The sequence below is a fragment of the Bidens hawaiensis genome, unplaced genomic scaffold (genome assembly GCF_021521415.1).
Source record: "Bidens hawaiensis isolate Kalapana, Puna unplaced genomic scaffold, B.hawaiensis_p1.1 tig00024824_1, whole genome shotgun sequence".
Classification (NCBI taxonomy): domain Eukaryota; kingdom Viridiplantae; phylum Streptophyta; class Magnoliopsida; order Asterales; family Asteraceae; genus Bidens; species Bidens hawaiensis.
Window position 1 is genome coordinate 48,060 of NW_027493934.1, and position 16,733 is coordinate 64,792.

General features: G+C 38.9%; 1 protein-coding gene across 2 annotated transcripts in view; it reads right to left on the bottom strand.

Moving 5' to 3' along the window:
- Positions 1-16,733, bottom strand: part of LOC143570123 (uncharacterized) — a 151,353-nt gene that overhangs the window by 17,278 nt on the left and 117,342 nt on the right. The window contains exon 5 of one of the 2 annotated variants that reach the window (XM_077055859.1): positions 8,175-8,387. The exons of the other annotated variant lie outside the window; for it this stretch is intronic. The gene's annotated coding sequence lies outside the window, so the exon portion shown is untranslated. Of the gene's footprint in view, positions 1-8,174; positions 8,388-16,733 lie in introns of those variants that run through there. 2 annotated transcript variants of the gene reach the window in all.

A 16,733-nucleotide genomic window follows, 5' to 3' on the forward strand; every position in this document is an offset into this window, starting at 1 on the left:
TCTCAACACACTTTTAAATAACACACATATCCTTTTATTTATTATTATTATCAAAAGTAGGATGTTACACGAAGTAATGAGAGAAAGTGGAAATTCCAAATCTTTCTCAGGTAAGCACACCACAATATGCAGCTGCTAGACATTGTGAGGGACTGCATATTTTAGAATTCTTTTGCCATGAAAACTAAGCTCCACCGAATACACTTTTGGAGAACTTGGGTAATGTTGGGCATTGAAGTCCAGATATACCTACATCTAGGCGACAAAACACTGTTACCGATAACATTTAAATTATGTGTATAAGATCATCCGGCTAGCTGTACCAACTTCTACATCCATATTCTCACCGTAGTGCATGAATTTAACATAAATCATATAATCTTAACCGATTTAATAGGAAAATATAAATCTATTATTATATCTCACATTCAAATGAAAGATATATTCTGTCAGTTATAGTAGTTTATAACTAACTAACTAACTCGGTGTAATTGATTAATGTTATAGCAAACTGTGAGGCAAATTAACGACGTGATTTCTCTGTTATTAAAACAAGGGCTCCAAACGTTCCGAGTTTTCCGACCAAAAGTTTAATTAATAACACAAACATATGCTGCATTCATTCAAAATGAACATTAGGTAATGTGTTCATTTTTATAAATGTTTTAAAAACGAATGCTTGTATCGGATTTGGTTCAAAAATGGTATAACCGGTAGGATTGAGATGCCTCGTGATGTTTAACTAGGTTAAATATACCATGTAATTTCATATAAATACAAATTTAACAGAAAATATAACCCAAAAGTACATTAAATAACATCACATGTAAATCAAACATTACACACGAACACTGATCGAGTCAAACAGATTTTTGTACTTTGTACACAGACTTAATCAATTACACAAGATGTAAAGAAACCAACCGTGGCGTATTAAGTTTTAAAAACTAGTACGTACCGGTTGCGCTTGCTAACATGTATATGTTCGTTTATTAGAATTTATTTATTTTTAATATTACTATAATGATATGCTTATTAGCGTATTAAGTTTTTTTTTTTGGTATTTTATGTGTTGTATACTTTTGAACTTTTTTGGGTGATTTTGTGTTTATCTAATGATTATTACTCTTGAATTAATATATGTCATTGGTATCCGCTAATCCTGCTTGTTGGTGTTCATTAATGCTCATTTACAAAATTAACGAAATGACACTAACAAGCTCAAATTCTTACTGAACGAACACGGAATTTCGCTCGGTTAAGTGTTCATGAGCCTCCATTTGTCAGACACAACTTTAACGGACGAACATGAATAAGTTCTCGTGCTATTCGATTTCATTTACAACAATATTTGCAGATATTGAGTATTGGTACAAAAATCAAGAGAGAACGAAATCTAATAACCCGTAAATAAACTGAGCTTGAGCTCGGCTCCATCATGCAATAGACAAGTTCTATTAGAATGAGGGTTAGTTTAGCAATTTATGTATAGTTCAAGGGTATTATTGTAATGGTTTCAGTTAAGTCAATTAAGTGGTAATATAGCATCTTTATGTACTCAATTTCTTTAATGCAAAATTGATTAGAAAATATTCTCCTCCAAGTAGTCCATATTCACCTTATATCTCAGGTTTGACTCGTATATTATTTATTATTTACTTAATTTTATTTTTTTATATTTATAATTTTATATATTATTAATTTATCTATCATATGTTTATATATATTAACAACGATTAATATATACAAAATTAGCTCGTTTAGGTTCGCGAGCCGGCTTGAACCTTATACGTGAAGATTGCGCTCGATCTCGTTTATTAAATGAGCCTTAATAAAAGCTTAGATCCGGATTTAATCCATTTTCGTACAAATGTGAGCATTTAAATTAATTGGTTGGATTAAAGTTGTGACTTAGTGAATGTAGAGGTGAACAAAAAACCCGAACCCGGAATCGGACCTGTAAAAAAACTCAGAACCAGGTTTTTTATACTCATGTTTTTAATACCCGAACCCGACCCTACCCGTGGGGTACGAATAGGTATGCATTTCAAATACCGGGTATTATAATACTCTATTTCTGGGTTGTAAGGCCCCAAACCCGGTAGCCCTACTTTAGCGTCGGATTTACTCATAAACACAGTTCTTACAAATCAGAGTTAATTAAAACTTTCGCGGAATATAAAAACTTTCATAAAACATTACAGAAATCCAAAACTTGCCTTAATTAAACATTATTGTCTTTCAAAATAAACGTCAATTAACATTAAAACATTTTGAGTCTTCAGATGCCAGTCTCCTATTCACCCACCATGTGCCCACTCAAGCTAGCTGTCTCATTCCACTCATCTGCGTGTATACTAAAAGTCAGCTACGCTGAGTGAGTTCTAGTTAATCGGACGCCACACAATACATACACATACATACATATCCGAAGATACATAGCCATACTCAATCCGTTACCCTACTACCGTACATACATACATATCTACAATCCCTAACCTCAGTCTACTGAGAGTACGTTCATAGTCCGCCGTCTATACCTGTACTCAGGGTCGTGAACACGTAAAAGGTCCTTAGTCCTTACCTATGTTCACCATTCATGGTACGTGCAAGGTCTGCAGTCCTTCCCTATACCATCCTACATCCACAACACGTACAAGTTTCACAGTCCTTCCCTATGTTGCAACCTAATTCATAGCACGTACGAGGTCCACAGTCCTCCCCTATGCTACCACAATACAATTACAGCACGTATAAGGTCCGCAGTCCTTTCCTATGCTGATGCCTATCTATATACGTATAAGGTCTGCAGTCCTTAACTACGTTGTCGTCTATTATCTGTAACACGTATAAGGCCCACCGTCCCCATCTACGTTTACATCTATCACCTATATCACGTATAAGGCCCGCAGTCCTTAACTACGCCCTCACCTGCCAAGTCTATGTCCAATAGAAGCTAGAGGGATTTGCCATCCTAACTTACTATGTCGAACGTAGAACTCACATACCATTCGTGTACCTGTATACACATACTTCATATATACAATAATTACATTATAACATAAGAACACTCTAGGCGTTCTTCACCTCATTCATTTATCGTACTTCTTGTCGGTCCGTGCAATATCCGAAGATCGTTCACGTCCCGACAAGCATTCATTCAAAACGATCATACATCATTCATTTATAACATTCATATCTTTGTTTACAACCTGACAGTATGCGCAATATCCGAAGATCGTTCGCGTACCGAAAATCAATCATTCATATCTATCACATATATCATATATGGCATACACTTACCACTTAAGGTAAGTGTATTAACTAATCACATCGAGTATGCACACAGCCCCGAAAAACATAACAAGGAATGGGGCTAGAAACTCACCTGAATGCGGTTCCTTTCTCCGTTTATCGTGGTTCCTCTCTTTAAATGTGTTCTGCTAACTGTATATAGGTTACACGTATCAATTAACTACTACTACTCATGTTGTATTTCTATCTTTATATAACCCACAACGAACGGGGGTCCGGGTGCAGCGCCCCTGGCAGCGGGGTTCTAGGGGCGGCAGCCCCTAGCAGGGTCCAAGGGGCAAAGCCCCTGGCTAAGGTCGAGCTGCTAGGTCAGCTTGGAAAAATTTTATTTCCATTAACTGTCTTAACACATTTTTCATTAGGTTTTTAATTTATTTTCTAATTTGCTAATTCCAGCGAACTTATCACTAAGCGAACTTAACAATAAGCGAACTTAGCATAGGCGAAGTTGTCATCAAGCGAACTTAAGCATAGGCGAAGTTCTCATCAGGCGAACTTAGCTTAGGCGAAGTTCTCATCAGGCGAACTTAACTTAGGCGAAGTTCTCATCAGGCGAACTTAGCTTAGGCGAAGTTGTGCAGCAGCCGCCGCTGTTCGTCCTTAATCCCCAAAATCATCATCGTTTCTTAACCAAACAAATCGATTTAGGTATCAACGGAATCGTCTAAGCAGCGCCTACAAACCCTAACCATTCAATCATTCAAAACATCGGGTTTACAGGCTGCGATTCATGTATATACATACGGGTTTTTCATGCTAACGATTAACCTATCAATCTGTAATCAATTTCAGTAAGTTTGGCCTCGTTGGATTCGTTTTTACCATACTAAGACAGATCTATGATTTCAAGATGAATCCGAACCTAATTAAATGATTTCCGATCCTAAACGTACCTTAAACGAGTCGAACACGAAAACGAGCTGGTCTTTGATGTTGCTTTGGTCCGTCACGACGATCTAGCACCAACAAGCTCGGGTTCTCGTCTCCGGATCTTGGTTCGGGTTGTGTGTGTGTTTTGGGTGTGTGTAGGGATTATGGAAAGATGGAATGGGAAGTTAGGGTTTTAGGATGGTTTAAGGGGTATTTATGTCCCTTAAAGCCCATGGACCTAAGGCCCATCCCACCATCTTAATCCATGTAATTACCCAAGTCCATGATTCTTTCTATATTTAATATTAATTAAATATTAACACTCATTTTTAAATCATGGACTTCTTTTATTTATTAATATAAAATTCGGGATGTTACATGGGTATTGAAAAAACCTAATTTTCGGGGTTGTATCGGGTTTTCTTTTTTCGGGTATAGATTGGATTTTTAAGAGTTGGCATGCTTTAAGGGTATTTTTCAGGTAACTTCAGGTATAGATCGGGTAGTGGAAGAACCCGGTTCCGGGTATGAAACCTATTCCGGGTTTCGGGTATTAGTGGGTACAAATCAGGTCCGGTTTCGAGTACGATTTTGGAACTGAAATGCATACCCTATACGTACCATATGGGTAGGATCGAGTTCCGCTTTTTTTGTGCATCTCTACCTCTAGTGACACCACCTCTTAAGTGCCTTAACCCATTAAGCGGTTAGCAACTTTGCAGTCTAGGGCTGTTCACGAGCCTAGCCGAACCGAGCGAGGGTTTGCTCGTTTTTTGACTCGTGTCAAATCGAACCGAGCCAAAACTGAACCGACTATTTTCTAGCGAGTTCGGAGCATTACTTTTTTTCTTTTTCCCTTAAATTATAAAGTTGTAAAGAACAAGTTTAAATTTGAGTATGATGTGCATGAAAATAAATTAGTAGTTTTTAGAATAACTAGTAGCAGCTTATAACTTTGATAAAATTAAAGTTTGAAATTGGATATAATGTATAAAACAATTAATAATTAAAAAAATAATTATTTATATAAGTATATATGCACAAATATATAACTTATTTTTATAATTATTTTTAATATTGAAATATTAGAAACTAAATATAATTATCTTTTATTAAAGTACTTATAAATATTCAATAATTAAAAGATATTATAATTACTTGTTGGTGCATTTTGTGACCGTCGCTATGCAATTCTGATCAGCGGAAACGAAGTACGAAGTTAGAACAACTTCACCATAGGCGAAGTTATAACAACTTCGCCATAGGCGAAGTTGTAACAACTTCTGCCATAGGCGAAGTTAGAACAACTTCGCCATAGGCGAAGTTATAACAACTTCGCCTACTTGCCCAAGCCCAAGCCCGCGAAGTTGTTTTGTCTATATATATATGTGTCTTGTTTAGGTTTGAGTATCCAGAAAATTAGAGTTTTGTGATCAGTTTATTTGTCTAGAGAGAAACCGAGAGGGAGAGTCGTGTGGGACGGCCCGAGGTAGAGCTCACCTCGGGTCAGCCGTCATTTGTTTTCGTGTTTGGTATGTAATGTGTTTCGGTTATTATATAAAAGATCTGCAGATGTGTTTATCCCATTCGTGTGTTTGTTCGTGTGTTTGTATGTGTGTAATCGTGTTCTTCGTCTTCTACACCATTAAACGAGTCTAGGAGGATTCCTCACTCCTAGACCTCGTGCGGATCTCGTATCGATCGGCGACGCCCCGCGGGAACTTACAATTGGTATCAGAGCCTTAGGCTCTTATGCTATGGTTCGAGATATGCGTTTTGGTGTTTCTGGCACGTTTCTGATGCGTTTTTGGCCGAACAGCCGCCGCAGGCGAAGTTATGGGGTTCAGGCGAAGTTGTCGCTTAAATTTTAGGGTTCAGGCGAAGTTATGGACAGACGAAGTTAAGGAGGGGCGAAGTTGACTTTTAGGCGAAGGTATAAAAAAAAAATTAAAAAAAAAATTGTTTGGAGTTTTCGTCTGTATGGCCAGGTGTACACGATTATTGTGAGACCGAAGACGTTGTTCCGTCAACGAGTGAAACTTGTTATCTCCTGGTCGTACGTGTGAACAAATACGTGTCAACTCTGGATATGGAGTTGAGGTTGTGAATGGGATATTGATTGAAACTGGATGTTGACACATATTTGGGTGTTTGTGGGCAATGAAATAGTTGTTGTTCGAGGTTGACCAACTGAAGAAAGTCAAATTGAACTGAAGGTTTTTGTCATTACTGGATTGCGGTCAGAGCATATTATTTATGTTATTTTCAAGGCGTTCGAGAATTGGATCCTGAAACGTGATGCTTATTTATTAAAGTGAAAATTCTGGAACAAGTTGGATTTAATCGGGAATTAAAGTGTTTATGTTCTTGATCGTTATCCCTGGTGATTGAAGATGCTTCGGATTAATTAATGGTCATGTGTGTTAGATTCTGTCAAGGTGGTTTTGTGATGAAATTGATCACTTGATGTTGAGTAGTTGAAGATTAAACCTTATCGTATGCCGACGTGTTGGTGAAGTTGTGGAGGGAGCCCAACTTCACGTGTTGGTGAAGTTAGAAGAACTTCACGGGTTGTGAAGTCAGAAGGACTCACGTGATTGGTTGAGATAATCAATTAGGCACGGGGATGCATGCATTTCAAAGACCTCAATCTATATAGTCGGAGAAGCTTACACTGAAGGGGAGATCTGATATGGAAGACGCTGGGTGATTGGTAGATTTGTGAAGCTACAAGACAGTTTCAGACACGGCTTGTTGAAGAGCAAACAGAAGATCATCAGTTAAGAGGGAGTCTGTTGGTGCATGTTTTGTAACAGATGATCTTTTGTGTTTGTTAGAATTGAGAGCAACGGTCAAAGGGGAGTCTGTTGGTGCATTTTGTGAGCGTCGCTATGCAATTCTGATCCGCGGAAATGAAGTATGAAGTTAGAACAACTTCGCCATAGGCGAAGTTGTAACAACTTCTGCCATAGGCGAAGTTAGAACAACTTCGCCATAGGCGAAGTTATAACAACTTCGCCTACTGGCCCAAGCCCAAGCCCGCGAAGTTATTTTGTCTATATATATATGTGTCTTGTTTAGGTTTGAGTATCTAGAAAATTAGAGTTTTGTGATCAGTTTATTTGTCTAGAGAGAAACCGAGAGGGAGAGTCATGTGGGACGGCCCGAGGTAGAGCTCACCTCGGGTCGGCCGTCATTTGTTTTCGTGTTTGGTATGTAATGTGCTTCGGTTACTATATAAAAGATCTGCAGATGTGTTTATCCCATTCGTGTGTTTGTTCGTGTGTTTGTATGTGTGTAATCGTGTTCTTCGTCTTCTACACCATTAAACGAGTCTAGGAGGATTCTGCACTCCTAGACCTCGTGCGGATCTCGTATCGATCGGCGACGCCCCGCGGGAACTTACATTACTATTCAGACTTTTAATATTCAAAATAATTATTAAAACAAAATATATATTTATGAGTACCCTATATAATGAATTAACAATATTCAAGTCGAACCAAATAAGCTCGTTTACAATCGGGCGAAGAAACGAGCGAGTATTTTCCGAGCAAATTCTAAACAAGCAGCGAGCGAGTTCGAGCGGTTGAACAGCTCCACTTAGCACTACCTCTTTTAACAATGGTGAAATGGTTTGGCTGACGATTTGTTGGTGATGTGACAATGAAGAATATACAAAAAGTCAAAAAGAAATGTAAATAAGATCATTTACCTTTTGATTCATATGTGATTAGATTCATTTTCCCACGGATGATCAAGACAAATGTGACCATATAACTAGGTGACTTTCAAGTTTCAACCTCTTTTTTATTTAGTTTGCATTCAAGTTTCAACCTCTTTTTTTTAGTTTGCATGTGACCATTCACTCATATTCGCATATGTATAGACTTGAAAGTTATTCAATATATCATAACTAATTAACTAAACTTGGTTACTAGATATTATATTAACGGTTTCAAACACATCTCCAAACATTCCAAGTCTGGTTTCTGCTAGGCAAGCACACAACATAGAGATATTATGTAATTACAACCTAAGCCACTAGATCATATTAGTTCTGCGCGCTAGCAACAAAAAACCATATCCATTAATAGTTGAGTTCAGAATGCTAGAGGTTCAAAACTGTATCATTCCCAGTTGCGCGAGCTAGTTGTTGACTACGGCATTAGCCAATAGCATAATAACAATAAACTTGGGACCTGCGAGTAAAACAAAACACATGGCACCAATAGTAGGCATTTTGATTATAACTATCACTTGTGGGTATAAAGGAAATCATAAACTTACATTTTATTAAGGCGACAACTTCACTGATGTAGCAAGTTCATGCAAGCAGACACTCGAACGAATTTTGTTGGCAGCTTGCTTTGGAGGACAGCTGAACATTCTTCACTTAGAGTGATATGTGAGAGCTCCTCCAGATTCCTTTTGTTTTTCAGCACTTCTTTGAGAAACTTGGCATATTTTGGCATCTGAGCGATGGCTTCGACAAAAAGGATGTTGATATGGAGTTGCTTAAAGAGTTCTAGAAACTTCCCGTACTGAGCTTCCAATCGTTCATGCTTCAGTCTTCCAGGATATGGAATAGGTGGAACATAAGTTCGGACTGACTCCTTGGGCTGTACTGTGCTTGTTGGGGCCAGTCTCTCCTGTGTTTCATCAGGAGACCTCTTTTCCATAACTGAGTCTAAAGTTGGTGAGGCAACAGTGGTCGTACCGCTTCTGAGTGTAACAGCGTTAGCTGTCGCATTCGGGTTGGTGATTGTGTTGCTTGAAAGAGTGCCAGGTGGTCTTTCGGATAATTGTCGGGCAATTTGTCCGATTTGAGTTTCTAGATTCTGAAGTGATGCTTGTTGACTTTTGAGATCGGCTTCATGTTTTAATAATACTCCGTTGATATCAACGGCTCTTGAGTCGGCCTTCTTCTCTGCTTTGTTAGTTTTGGTCATGAGTTGGATTAACATTTCTTCGATCTTCGAGTAGCTTGGGTTTTGATGACTACTAGAACTTTGATCTTGAAATTGAGGTTTAGGCTAGAAGGATTGATTCATCGGTCTTTTTTCGAATGTGGATAAGGGTTGATTGTTACCTCCGTCCTTCCATCTGAAATTCAGGTGGTTTCTCCATCCTGGGTTGTAGCTGTTGCTGAAAGCGTTGTTCTGTTGAGCGATTAAATCGACTTCTTCCATGGCCATGATGACTTGTTTACAGTTACTCGCCTTATTATTTCCTCCACAAGTGTCACAGGTGAGTCTGGTTTTTGATAGTTCGGCCTGAAGTTGTTCGAATTTCTTAGAAAGGGCTTCAAGCTGTGCTGTGACAAGAGTGTTGGAATCAACGTGGTGCATTCCATTATGGGTAGGTGTAGATCTTGGTGGGTTGTAAGAGAAACTCTTCTTTGTGGCCTTCTCCAGGACTTCAAATGCTTCGTTAGGTGATTTGGATCCCAGGTCTCCACCAGCGATCTGGTCGATGGCCTGTTTGTTTTGACTGGATTGGGCGTCAAAGAAAGTTTGTACTTGTAACCATACGCTCAGTTCATGATGTGGGCATCTTCTTAGAAGACTTTTGTATCTTTCATATGCTGCGTGTAACGATTCATCATCATCGGTTCGGAATCCGGTAATGCTGGCTTGCTATTTGGCAGTTTTATCGGGTGGAAAATATTTGAGGAGAAACTGTTCAACCATTGATGTGCTTGCGTGTGTGGTAGTCAAATATAAAGGATGGAATGATTTGTTTTTGCACAAGATTGTGTTTTAAATTTATAAATGTGATTTCTACAAAGACTAAACACACACAAAATAGACAAGTGTACTTATCGCATATGTAGGATAGTATTGGTAAGAACCAAGTATCGATCCGTGGACACAAATGTTTCTAATAATGAATCGTTGTTTTACTTTAATCGGAGGTTTTAATCATTTTGGGGTTAATTTTTGAACTTTTTACAAAATGTAAATACTTATATATAATATATAGGTGACCAAGACAAGAAATTCTAAACGAGTTGTTCAATTATGCTTAGGTTACCATCTAAGATCAAGAATCCACTCCATTTTATCATTGATAATTAATATGTAGACATGTGATAAACTTGCCGTGGCAATATATGATAGATAGCTTCTTAAACCTTAAGTGAGCATCTTTGGCACTAAGGAGATGATATGCGCATTTTAAAGTCCACCCTTTCCTAATGTCATACCATCTCAATGATGTCAATTTAAGTTGGCAAGTAGTTTCGTAAAGTAGAACGATTAGGATTGACTTCAATTTCTCGAATACCAATTCTAACAACTTCGGGTGGTTGTAGTTCATCACACAACCTCCCCTTGGTTGATTTATGTAGGTTATAATTACACATTCCGTTAACATATGGTTTCTTTAACTAATTTGATATCCTAAGCAAATCCATTTTCGGATTACCAAGGGTTAGAAAAATACACCATAGCTTATATCTCATCATTTCTAAGTACAATATAAGGATCCTTGTTTCGATAATGTATCAAAGTATTTCTATCTTTCAAGAACATGAATCGATCATGAACGATTGCCAATGAGATTGACAACCACCAACTTTGAATTAGTGATTTAAGATGGTGAAACATTTCTCATTTAAAGATAATTGTAATATAACCATATACTTTACTAGACTACATCACATATCTTGATTAATTATCAAGTAAAACAAAGCTTCTTCATAGATTTTAGATGGTAAAAAGGAGTTTAGCTCATAATGAGCATAATGATAAACATTAAGATGATTGATAATAACAAATACATGATTAAACTTGGAACAATCTAACCAAATGTAGATGAATCTTTCTTCTTAATGATGGTAATGATGGTTGATTATGATGATTAATGGTGATGACCTCCAAGCCTTCAAACTCTTCACTAGATCTTCAAAGTGAGTGTTAGTGTGTGTTTTAATAAGTGAAAACCGGAGAGAATTCTTTTCAAGGCACACCAAATGAGTGCAACATGAGCCACTATTTATAGGCAATCTGGATGGTGAGGCACGACCCCGTGCTTGATGAGCACGCCCCCGTGCATTTTTATGACATGTGCCAGATTTGTTTTGTCTTTTCTGTGAGCTGGCAACGGCTCCGTGCTTGATGAGCACGGCCCCGTGTTTTTTAGTGACATGTGCTAAATTCTTCTTTGTCTTTTCTGTACTCTCGTCCACGGCCCCGTGTATGATGAGCACGACCCCGTGCTTTTGCTTCCAGATTTTGTCTTTTCTTGTTTTAAAAGCATGGGAGCGTGTTTCTTGAGGCATGGGGGCATGTTTCTTTGTTTTCTTGTGTTTTCTTCTGTTTTTCTTCGTCTTTTTGCTGGTTTCTTCGTTTGGGGCATGGTTTCACCTGAAATTATGTTTTATTATGATAAGTAGTCTTTTATGCTATGTTATTAGATAGAAATCGCAGCTTTTAGAGATTGTTTGATGCCGAAAATATGTATATTTCTATGTACATCAAACATCCCCACACTTGAACATTGTTTGTCCTCAAGCAATCTTCTTATAAATATCCTCTAAAAACAGCAAATTTAGATTATAGCAATTCCTTAAGTGAGTTCCAAGAAGATAAAACAAAATAACCAATCTTTATGTTAGTGATAAATAAGAGAGAACTTTTGTTCTTATGGGCTTCCATTTATGCAAAACGTCACGTTCTCACCATGTTCACTCACACTCGGTTTTATATCTGATCATACCTGTGATGTATGTATGTGAACACTCTTTAACCAAAATGCAACCTGTGATAAATAAGCTTGTAACAAGTTTAAATCTCCACCTTTTGAAGGGTTGCATAGATCAGAAGGTAAAAAGGGTTTTGGTTTAGTGTGAGTAGGGATTGGTATTTTGTGGCGGTTCAAGGGTTAATGGTAAATACAACTTCCACTGTTTTTTGGGAGTTTGAGATGTCTTTATTGGTTAGCTCCTTTTCTCTGAGAGTTTTTTTTAATATATACCTAATGACTCTTTTAAGGTCAGATCGTCAAGACCAGTTTTATCGAGGACGTGGATCAATTCTTCCTCAATCCTATTCTGAATATGACTTCCAACTCTAATGGATCGTTCGACTTTGAGCCTAATAGCCCCCACCCTCATTAGTTCGGTATATTCATGCTAAGACTGAGTTTGGCTTTTTCCACATCTTCCTTCGTGGGACCAGTTTCCGCAACCTAAGCATCGTTCATATCTTTTTGCTCTTCTCTTTATTGCGTTTTTGGAAATTCCACAGAATGGCGGCCTTTGTTCGTTTTGGCGCCACTTTTTCTTCACCTCATTGCTAAAGAGAAAGATTCTCTCCCTAGGTTCTGGATGCAACCTAGGTTTTGTGAAGTGTATGCAGCAAAGGAAATTTAAATCGAAAGAATGCATTTCCAGTTCTTTAGGGTCTTCCGGTAAAAGACCAGTGTTGTATTTTACCGTTGAAAATGGATAAAGTGATCGGGTTTTTGGGTTTTGTAATTTGGTAATGGGTTTGATGGAATTGTGTAAATATTACCTTCTTCCTTATACAACGCTTCGTGCGGTCTTGAAATGAATAATTGCGATAAGTTCTAAATCACACGAAACATATGACTCACTCAAAGCCTTCGAAAAAATTATTTATATGGCATGAGGTTTATCTCACAGTAACGGAGGAATTGGGTATTAACGCCATATTTTGCATAACTTATTCTTAATATTACAAAACTTCTTCTTACTTTTTCACTTTTATGTAATGATTGGTTGTTTGCAAAAAAATTTCTTGGTTTTCTCTTTAGGTTTTAGAGTAATCTTTATTTGCTGCAAAAATATTTGTTTAGAGAATTTTTGTAATTAGTTGGACAAACAATTGGTCAAGTAATTCCCCTCCCCATACTTGAATCTCACATTGTCCTCAATGTGATAAGATTCATGCAAAAAATAAAATAAAATTTTAATTGAGTATCTTGGGTAAAAATGGAGAGTTACTTCCCTATGGTTTAACGAAATTTCGACAGAGCGTCCCCTGTTTTTCGTCTGTTTTCCTGTTTTTGTACCTGTATAATATAAAACTGCAAACATCCACAAACAACCAAGCATAAACTACTGAAAATTGGGTATGGAATCATCCATCCCTTGCCCTATCGGGCCAAATTAGTACCTAGCATAATGTCTTTGGCACCCACGGCCATAAAATATCCAAACCAACATAAAAAACAATCAAACAAGTGCGACGAAAAGTAAATTGTTCAAAACACACATAATAAGTTCATAAAATACTGCCAACCCGCGCCTGTGCCCGACCTACCAGTGCCGCCAGTCATCAGTTACCCGCATCCAGGTCAAATAGTCCCCACTGCCTGTCCATGCGATAGTCCAAACGATCAATCTCTTGCCTTGTCTTCGCATATTCGGCTGCTCACTGTGCATCCGAGGCAGTCATCTGCTCTGTAATCCTGTTAAATGAGGCGGTAGTGTTAGATGAGAATTGATCAATAAGTCCAAATATACCCTCGAAAGAGTATCGGCTATCATGTGACGAACTGGGGCCGGCCCCTGATGAAGATGGGCCTCCTCTCTGATGTTAGGTGCGGCGGCGTTGTTGTCTGGGTGGTGACTGTCGTCTCTCATGCACATCCTGTATCATCATCTCTGACGGGTCTTCTGGGTCCCAAACTTGGTTGTTCTTGTCACAAAATCTCCACAAACCCGGGCTTATTTGCTGAACCATCTGCATGCTTTCACAGTAGTCAAGGTTGAGAGCTATCGTGTTTGGGCTTGGAGTTCCCTCTGTGTCTGCACCATAGGCCCTGTAGAGGTTGTAGATCCAGGGGCCACCGAAGATCGGGGATTTCCCTCGGGCAGTAGCATTTGATATGAAAAGTTTGCAAAATAGCATCGTGATATTGCATGGTACTTTGTTTTTCATGCAGTACAATGCCCAAAGATCCTTTAGGTTGACAACCCCTTCGCTCTGACCCCGAGCTGTGATGGTATGACTCAACAAACGGTGGATGTACCTCATCAGCGGGTCACGCAGTGCTGTGCTTTTAGAAACGCTTGGACTGTACGTTGTTGTTCCATAACTTAATTGTTCCCAAGCTTCTTCCCTTATGAGACCCGCTTAGGCTTCATCATCGTCACCCTCATACGTAAATGTTGATTTTGCTTCGAACCAGATATCGGTGTCAGTTTCCTCGGCCGTGTAAATACCCAAATCAATTCCCAGTTGAATGACATAAGTTGTATGCCAAATACCTCCACATCGGAATTCGATTGCCTTGGTATCCCACATGTCGAACTTTTTCTTCTTCATGTTGAATGAGGTTAGGAATTCTTTTGTTAGTTTCGTCACTGAATCCCCTGTCTGGTTAAAAACCCGTCTCCAAGGCCGCTCTACAATGTTTTGATAGCGGTCCCATTGGTTTACGTGTCTTAGGGTGTTTTCACATGCACGGAAGTGGGCTTCTGGATATCTATTGTTGAGGTACGTTAATCTTTCGTTTGCCGAACGGTCCTTTGTCTAACGGTTTCCAAAGACTAGGCATGCATGAACGTCTTCCCCATACTCAGCCATCTGCAATTTACACTTAAATTAGTCAAAACTCATGAAAAATTTTCATTTTGCTGAAACAGAGAGCAAAGCACGGTGGCGTGCTTTCAGAAGCACGACCCCGTGCTGCTGCTTCTGGTTCAGTTCCTTTGATGCTTGACTTTTGGTTGACCACGACTCGTGTTGGTTTGGGCACGGCTCGTGTTTTTTAATATTGATTTCTAACTTACTCAGACTCGAACCCTCGTTCCTAACCGGGTATATCAAATTGGTTTAATGGTGGGTCGGGTATTTATGCCAATACCCAAAACCCGAATTGTTTCTTTCAATTAAACCCTAACCATTAAACATTCAACAATCTATTCATCAAATGCAAGAAAATTAACCCATACCCTTTTCGTGTTTTGACCCGATTTGGTCGATTTGAGTGATTTTAGGGTTAATCTAAACCTAGAATGACGAATTTGAGTAATGCAATTAACATACCTTAGGTTTAGAATCGAAGATTTGATGAAGAAATTCGCAAAATAGTTGAAGATCGGCAGTTTTCGGTTCAGAATGCAGTGAAATTAGGGTTGGAAGTTATTTTATTAAGTTAAAACTCGTAACTGCTGTTTGTTGGTACATGTGTGTCAGTAATTCAAAGTCTACCATTTGTAATCGAGTCTGTAATGTAATTATGTTTATGATTATGTTTATGTTTTTGTATGTGCGAAGTTGTCAACAAGTTCGCTCAGGCGAACTTGTTGAACAAGCGAAGTTATGGACAACTTCGCCTGAGGCGAAGTTGTCGTGCTTATTTAAACTGTTCAGCCGTAACAGTTTAGGGTTAATGAGTTGAGCGTTTTGAGAGCTAGTTCATTTCGTGTATCAGTGAGTTACGTGTTTACAAGTCAGAGTCTGTAATAGTGACCTCGAGTCACGTGTTCGGTTATCAATATAACGTATTTCGGTTATTGCTCGTGTGTTTGATTTATACATATTCTGCACTCGTATCTACCTACGCAGGGATTCCGCACCTGCGCAGATAGCGACTTCCCGTGTACGATCCGTCCAGGAGCCTACAATTGGTATCAGAGCCATCGGCTCGATTGTGAGGTTCGGGATTTCACGTGGGTGTAGAAAACGTCTCGTTTGACCTATTCGCGGGACGTGTTTTTATTGGGATTGTGTTTTACTCGGGTTTGACAGTCATTTGCAAGCCATAACATCGATCGGAAACTGCTAGATTGACGAAATCAGATCTGAACAGTTTCCTTGTTCATCGGGCGAAGTTACCGTTCTTCAGGCGAAGTTGCCGTCACTGGAAGTAGGGTTTCGGCGAAGATATAAGGATTAAGCGAAGTTAACCACAACTTCGCCTACCTCCTAAGTTCGCCTAAGCGAAGTTATCCTCAACTTCGCTTACCTCCCAAGTTCGCTTACCTCCTAAGTTCGCTCATCCTAATCGAAGTTATTCTTAACTTCGCCCAGTCAAGCGAATTTAAGGCCCAGCGAAGTTACACTTTCCAGCGAAGTTAACTTTCAAGCGAAGTTATTCTTAACTTCGCCTACTGTACTGTTTGGAAGATTTTTTTTAATTTTCGGGTTTTCGGGTTTTCGCAAAGATGTCGTCAATTAACATCTCCGATTTAGTCAAGATGGAAGTAGAAGCGGGGTCAGCCACTAAGGCCCCGAGGTTGATGAAAGGAACTGACTTCGTGGCATGGAAGGACAGATTCATCCAATACATTAAATATCAGGATGCAAAAATGTGGGTGTGCATCCAGGATGGATATATCCCTCCAACTATGCAATACGAAGGTCGTGATGTGGTTAAGAAGTATAGCAAAATGGAGGACGAAGAAAAGAAAATGTATGAGGCCGAGAGCAAGGCCCATGCTGCTATAACAATGGCACTTCCTCAAGAGGTTCTCCATACGTTCCGAAAGTACACTTCTGCGAGAGAGCTTTGGGATGCTCTTGAAAATAGATTCGAGGGGAACGTGGGTATCCGTGCATCAAAGATCAAAC